The following is a 7,790-nucleotide window of genomic DNA, read 5'->3' on the forward strand; positions in this document are numbered from 1 at the left end:
TCTCTGCCTCCAGAGGTGGGATGGGCAGGTCCTCGGCTGGCTAGCTCTCCTTTGGTATTCACTCAGTCCTTCGTTCTATGAGCTGGTCAGGCTGTGCCTCAGGTTAGAGCTTTTCGTGGGAATGTTCTCTCTATCTCTCACTCTGTTTTTTTTTTCCTCTCTCTGGCGATCCCACTGTTTTGGTTGCTATCTCACTGTTAGCAAGACTCAGACTGTCCTCAGGGCTTTCAGGCCCAGTTCTTACCCTAAGCAATGCAGCGCACACCTCCCTATTCAGCCCACACTTGCTGGTGGTGGATGCAAGCGTCTGGGCTACTTCTCTCCTGGGAGTTGCGGTTAGGTGCATATTCTGTGGGTTTTTTTTTTTTTTCCCTCCCAGTTATGTTGCCCTCTGAGATTACAAAACTCCCCACAGACCCACAGGTGAGAGGGTTTCCTGGTGTTTGGAAACTTTTTCTCCTTCACAACTCCCTCCGTGGGACAGGTCTCCATCCCTAACTTTTGTCTCTCTTTTTTTCTTTTATATTTTGTCCTACCTCCTTTTGAAGAGAATGGGCTGCCTTTCTGGGTGTCTGGTGTCTTCTGTCAGTGTTCAGAAGTTGTTTTGTGAAAGTTGCTCAACATTCAAATGAACTTTTGATGAATTGTGGGGGAGAAAGTGGTCTCCCCATCCTATTCCTCGGCCATCTTAGTACCACCCCTCTGTGTGTGTTTTATGTTGTAATCAGCCTATGAGGCTAAAGAAAAGAACATTTTAATGGCTGCAAATACACGAATTCTTGTATTCTTTGCTAACATGTAATGTGTAAATTTTGATGGTTCGTCTGCACACATAAACTATAGACAAAGTCATAATTCTGTTGCAAGATCATGAGGCACAAGTGATAAGAACTAGATGCAAATCACTTGACTTTCATAAGTCACAGGTTCACTTTCGAAATAAAGTAGAAGTTGGAGGCAAAAATAATGAACGTTGCTATTTCTTGAACAACTATGAAGCACCAGGCATTCTTCTAGGTTCATTAAAATGTTATTTCCACAAAATAGTAGACTTTTAAAACATAATTCTAAGGAGGAGAACTCTGAAAGTCAAAATGCTTAAGAAACTCCCCTCAAGCTCACAATTATGCCAGTAATTCAGTGAGTGGGATGAGAAATGAGGACCGTCACAGAGGAAGAAGGGATGGTTGCTTGGAAGACTCCAGGATTCCCGTGCAAAGTTAGTTGACCCAGTTTCCAGTAGCTGGTGATGTCCATTAAGAGGATTTTCTCGTCTGTGCCTTAGTTGAGTGAGGAAAAGTATGAGAGATTACAAGCATATAGAGAAAAAAAAACATTTTCTACTCCTCCCCAAGCCTAGACACTTCAATGAGCAGATTACTGAGAACTTAAAAAGTATATATCTTAGCAAATTTTACCCAGGCAGTGATGATGTTCAGTACCATTTTGTTTCATTTTTAAAAATTACCAGAAAACGTAATCTAGTTGTTGTTGCTGTTCAGTAGCTAAGTCTTGTCCAACTCTTTGTGACCCCATGAGCTGCAGCATGCCAGGCTTCCCTAAACTTCACCGTCTCCAGGAGGTTTGCTCAAACCCGTGGTCCATTGAGTCAGTGATGCCATCCAGCCATCTAATCCTCTAGTCAGATTACTAAAAATACTTTGTCACTAAAGAATCTTTCAAAAAGTTCTCTTTTATAGTTGCACTTTTTAAAAAACCCAGTATCTGAGGCACTAAAATGCAACATCCTTCCTCTATTTAAGTTTTTAAAAAGATTTAAAAAGCAGCGTCCCCACAGCCGCTTGTCTTGATTTTCTTCCGCTATGGTGTAAACTGACGGTGGGCTTCCATCGCCATCTGGTGGACTATGTGTAGATGTGTTGCAAGACCCTAGAGAGGAGTGGGGAGAAGGCAATGGCACCCCACTCCAGTACTCTTGCCTGGAAAATCCCATGGATGGAGGAGCCTGGAAGGCTGCAGTCCATGGGATCGCTGAGGGTCGGAAACGACTGAGCGACTTCACTTTCACTTTTCACTTCCATGCATTGGAGAAGGAGATGGCAACCCACTTCAGTGTTCTTGCCTGGAGAATCCCAGGGACGGGGGAGCCTGGTGGGCTGCCATCTATGGGGTTGCAGAGAGTCGGACACGACTGAAGCGACTTAGCAGCAGCAGCAGAGTTGAGTGGACCACTTGAGTAGGCAACTTGGCAAACCAGTTAAATCACAGTTCCTGCACTCTGGGTGGAGCTGGATAAAATACTCTCAGTTTGGAACCTCTCTTGAAAGAAGGAGCTATACGTGTTTGAGCTCTAGGAGGCCATTGACAACCTTAGGGAATGCTTTTTAACAGCTTTTCCTCCCTTGCCTGTGATTCCATCATGGTTATCAGGGAAGGAAAGAAAGGAGGAAAAGGATGAAAGGCAACTGTGAGCAGGCGGACTGAAGCAGAAGACATGCCGAGAGGAGGAACAGAGAACACTCCTGCCCGCTGGGGACAGGTGACAAAGGACCTGATTACAGCTCGTTTCAGTTTCCACTGCAGTTCTGCTCCTTATAGGAACAATCTCCCCTCCTTTCCATTTAAGATACTTTGTTTCTTGTAGTCAAATGAGTTTAAACTGACACCCCCCTCCCAGGTTCTTGCATGACTCTGGATAAAATTATTAAAGGAAATGTCTTCAGACCCAGTTCAAAAGTCAATCCCCCCGTATCACTATTACAGTTTAGTCACCTTGTATGGGCTTGGAATTGTTTCATACAGTAAATATTTCAAAAGTGCTTGCTCTGTGCAATGCACAGTGCTTGTCAGTCCTAGGAATGCAAAGACTAGTAGGAGATAATAGTTTCTTAGTGGGTTTCCCTGGTGGCTCTGTCGGTAAAGAATCCACCTACAATGAGGGAGACCTGGGTTCAATCCCTGGATTGGGAAGGTCCCCTGAAGGAGGGCATGGCAACCCACTCCAATACTCTTGCCTGCAGAATCCCCATGGACAGAGGAGCCTGGTAGGCTTCAGTCCAGGGGGTCGAAAAGAGTCGGACATGACTGAACGACTAAACACAATAGTTTCTTGGGGAGAGGAAATAACATACAAAGATAATAATAGGTAACCAGTTCCATGACAGAAGTATAAGAAAAGTGATCTGTGACAAAGAAAAGTGCAATTTATTCAGATTAAAAAGATTTACCAATGCTGAAATGCTAACAACGTTGCTACCATCTGAAGATATGGTGCAGAATAAAATATAATCTTATAGTTTAAGGAGCTTAAGTTTTATCACAAAGATAAATGTAAATGTATTTGGCAGCCAAAGGAGCACCAAACCATGTGTTTAAGGGGCAGATCTGAGAAGGCACCCAGAGAGGAGATATCTAAATAGGATTAGATGAAGATGGGTTAGAAGAAAAGATTTCACAGAGGAAACTTGCAAATACAAAATGCTGGTATTGAAACAGTTCTCTCAGCAACATTAGATATTAACTTTCAGATTCTGTTACTTTCCACTTTTCTGTTTTTCTTCTTACCTGTCTGGCTCCTTCTTTTTTATTAAGTGTAATTTTTTTTGAGCTATGGTTGATGCACAGTATCACAGAAGTTCTAAGCATAGAACATAGTGATTCACAATTAGTAAAGGCTATACTCGGTTTATAGTTTTTTAAATAAAATATTGGCTGTATTCTCTGTGTCTATTCTATTGTTTACAAATAAAATATTATTTATTTTGTAAACAATAGTTTGTACTTTTAATCCCTACCCCTATTATGCCCCTCCCTTCTCCCCCATCTCCCTTGGTAACCACTAGTTTGTTCTCTATATCCATGAAGTGAATCTGTTTCCTAGTTGTTATATTCATGAGTTTGTTGTATTTTTTTTTTTAGATTCCATGTACAAGTGGTATCATAGAGTAGTTGTCTTTCTCTAACTTATTTCACTTAGCATAATACCCTCTGTAATATCTTTTCCTTTTACCTGTCAGACTTCTTCTCAGTATTCTTGGTCCTGAGTTTCTTTCCCTTCTCTTTCCTCACTCTGTTGTTAGGAGTGTTTTAACTAGCAAGTCCATCTCCTGAGACCTGAGCTGTGATTAGTGATCACTGCGGATCAGCTCATGTCTGTGCCCTCCATCACGTTCTCCGTCACCTGGAGGGGGCTGCTGTGGCTCATGCCCTCTAACAGTTCCATTGCCACCAGGATTCCTGCGGCAGCCACATGTCTCCTTGAGGGACGCCTCCAAGCCTAGGGTACGGAGGCCTCTAAATTTTGAAATTTCCTTCCTTGCTCACTTTCCATTGATTTTAAACATGGTAGCTGCTATCTGCAGTTGCTATTTCTGTGTCCTTAGAATCCTCTTATATCTCCATTTGTGTGTATGTGTGTGTGTGTGTGTTAGTTGCTCAGTCTGACTATTCACAACCCCATGCATTATAGCTGACCAGGCTCCTTTGTCCATGGAATTCTCCAGGCAAGAATTCTGGAATGAGTTGCCATGCCCTTCTCCAGTGGATCTTCCCAACCCAGGGATTGAACCCGGGTCTCCTGCATTGCAGGCAGATGCGTTGCTGTCTGAGCCACCAGAGAGGGCCATCTCCCTTAGTAGATCCCTACATTTTACTACTTAACTTTTATATTAAACTTTTCTGGTTAAATAACTGACACAGTTTTTGTCTCCTGATTGGAACTTGGGTGATGGAATGAGGCTGAGAGAGGAGTTGGGAATGATTGCAAAGAGCACAAACCACAACAAAAGAGAATTAAGTGGTTTGACTTCATAAAAGTTAAGGACTTCTCTGATAGACGTTGTTAAGACAATGAAAAAACTAAACAACAAGTCCTACTGTACTGCCCAGAGAACTATATTCAATATTCTGTAATAAACCATAATGGAAAAGAGTATTTAAAGAGTGTATATCCTGAAATATGATGGCATCACTGACTCGATGGACATGCGTTTGAACAAGCTCCAGGAGTTGATGATGGACAGGGAAGCCTGGAATGAAGCAGTCCACGGGGTTGCAGAGAGTTGGACTCGACTGAGTGACTAAACTGAACTGAATTTTTCCCACCCCACCCACAGTTTGAAGCTTTCCTCAAATATACTGAAGAATCTTAACAATTAATCACTGAATGATTGCAAAGTTGACCAGGGTTTAGGTTTAAATTCCAAAGAACTGCTGATTTGAAGGAGTGCCTAAGAAGCTTTGCAAATAAACACATTGTCTGAAATGTTCCCTCCCTTTCCCTTTGTCTTGCAAGTTTACATAAGTCTGTTTCAATATCTCAGTAGCAGAATGAATAGGATCCTCTATTCATTTGAGGTGAGGCAGTTGAAGGGTACATATTTATCTTGCGTTCACGTGTTTATCAGCTTCTCTTTCTTCACATCTACTCACCTAAGGGCCCTTGCTTTTCTGTCTGCCACTGATACAGTACTTGCTGATATCCCCTCTGCCTTGTCAATATTCTTTTTAAAAAAATTATTTATTTATCTATTTATTTTTGCTGCACTGGGTATTTGTTGCTTTGCACAGGCTTTTCTCTAGTTATGGCTAGCGGGGGCTACTCTTCATTGAGGTGCAAGAGCTTCTCTTTGTGGTGGTTTCTCTTGTTGCAGAGAATGGGCTCTGGGCCCCCAGGCTTCAGGAATTACAGCTCGTAGGCTCTAGAGCACAGGCTCAGTGGCTGTGCGCGGGCTTAGTTGCCCCTTGACGTGTGGAATCTTCCCAGGCCAGAGATCCAGCCTGTGTCCCCTGCATTGGCAGGCAGCTTCTTATCCACTGTGCCACCACGCCTCTTTTTCTTTTTCTTTTTTTTTGTTAGGCCATGAATCATGTGGGATCTTCGTTCCTTGACCAGGGATCAAACCTGTGCCCCTGCATAGGGAGTGCAGAGTCTTAACCAACGAACCACCAGGGAAGGCCTTCCTTTTCTTTTTTGACCAGTCTCACAACGTTTCCCACATCTGTTATGCTTTAGAGGGGACCCTTGTCTGAAAATAGAAGTTCTTTCAGGCCATGAGATGAATTTCTAGTAAAAGCAAATGAATGAAAATATAGCAAGAAATGACATTTCACAAGGAAGCTGCCCTGAAAGTGGGCTGTTGTAGTAAAAAGAGGCCAATGCCCGGCCCTTAGTCCCCACGGCCTGATCACTTCCACCCCTCAGGACTCCATCACATCATGTGGTCGGCTGCTTGATCCTCAGCAGACTGTGGGGATTACACTATGAACATTGGCACTTTTTACACGGCAAGTGCAAACAGCTGGGTTTTTTGCTGTTCATCCACTGCCAAGATATTACTCCTCATAAGGCCTTTTAACTGCTTTTGCAGTTAGTAACATCAGCGACTGGGAAATCAAACATTTTATCTAGTGGTTTGTTAACGCAATGCTATTTTCCAGATGTTTTCTAGAGCTGTTCCTCAGATGTTGATTTGTGATGGTGTTGATATTTTCTTTCTATAGCCTTTTATTATTTTTAAGCAGTGATATTTAATTTCGTTAGGTGAAATGTCCTTTCCAAACTCTTTGTTTCTGATGACATACAGTTATTTTGTGCCTCGTGTTAATCCCACAAACTATGGGACTTGGCCCAGTTGCAGACAGGACCAGACAATAGAGGCTTTAGAGGAAATGCTGCACCAGACTTTGGCTTCTATCGAGGCTACCAGATACATAATGGATTGTAGGCCCAGGAAATTTTAGGCCCAGGGAGATTATTTACTCAGATCTTCCCTTTATTCACAAAACATAGCTAGAAGTTGTAGATGCTAAATTATCTTTATTCTGGGCCACACAACTAGTTGTCAATAAAATGAGAACTAGAACCCAAATCCCCCAGATACATGTGTGTGTGTGCTAAGTCACTTCAATTGTGTTCAACTCTTTGTGACCCTAAGGACTGTACCCCACCAGGTTCCTCTGTCCATGGGCATTCTCCAGGAAAGAATACTGGAGTGGGTTGCCATGCCCTTCTCCAGGGATCTTCCCCACCCAGGAATCGAACCTGAGTCTCCTGCATTGCAGGCCGATTCTTTACCACTGAGACATGGGGCAAGATCTCTCCTAGGTACAGGGGAGAGGAAATCTTTTTTTTTAATTCTTTCCACCTGAAGGCATATGTGTAAATTTGTTTGTCCCTTTCAGTGGTCCAAGGCACATTCACTGACAAAGAAGTCTCTTGGCAGCATTTTGAAAAGGGAGGACAAACTCTTGCTGCCCCGGTCTACAGGAACCGTCACTCTTCCCCAGCGAGCCGCCCTGAGTGTCTCTACCACCTGCCCACTCTTCTTATAGGCTGGCACCAAGATATCACACAGATGGACCGATTCCCGTGCAAAGCTGTTTTGCCAAGAATGGTTCCTGTTTCTCTACTCTCCCAAAACCTCCTTTCTCCCCACAAGCTCTCTCCTAGATCATGCAAACCTACCAAGTTTCCCTGAAAGTGTTGTGATCATCTATTTCTCCATCCCTCGTGAGAGAGAGAGAAGAAGGAATCAAGATCAGGATGCTAAGAGGCAGAAATGTTTTAAAAGTTTGACAGCAGTTTATAAATAACACGGGGTGGATGCAGCCCACAGTAGGAAGTATATATACGGGAAACACCATCATCAAAAAACGTCTTCCTTTAAAAGGAAGGATGACAGTATACAGCCCCAAATCCCTGAAAGCTTAACAAAAATTCTCATAAAACTGTAGGTAGGCTTACATTCTATGACATAAGTTTTAAACTCTGGTTCTGGACCGAAAACATCAACCTACTTTAGGTCTTCCCATAGACACTTCAGAGCTAC

Source organism: Bos mutus, chromosome 6 (assembly GCF_027580195.1).
Source record: "Bos mutus isolate GX-2022 chromosome 6, NWIPB_WYAK_1.1, whole genome shotgun sequence".
Classification (NCBI taxonomy): domain Eukaryota; kingdom Metazoa; phylum Chordata; class Mammalia; order Artiodactyla; family Bovidae; genus Bos; species Bos mutus.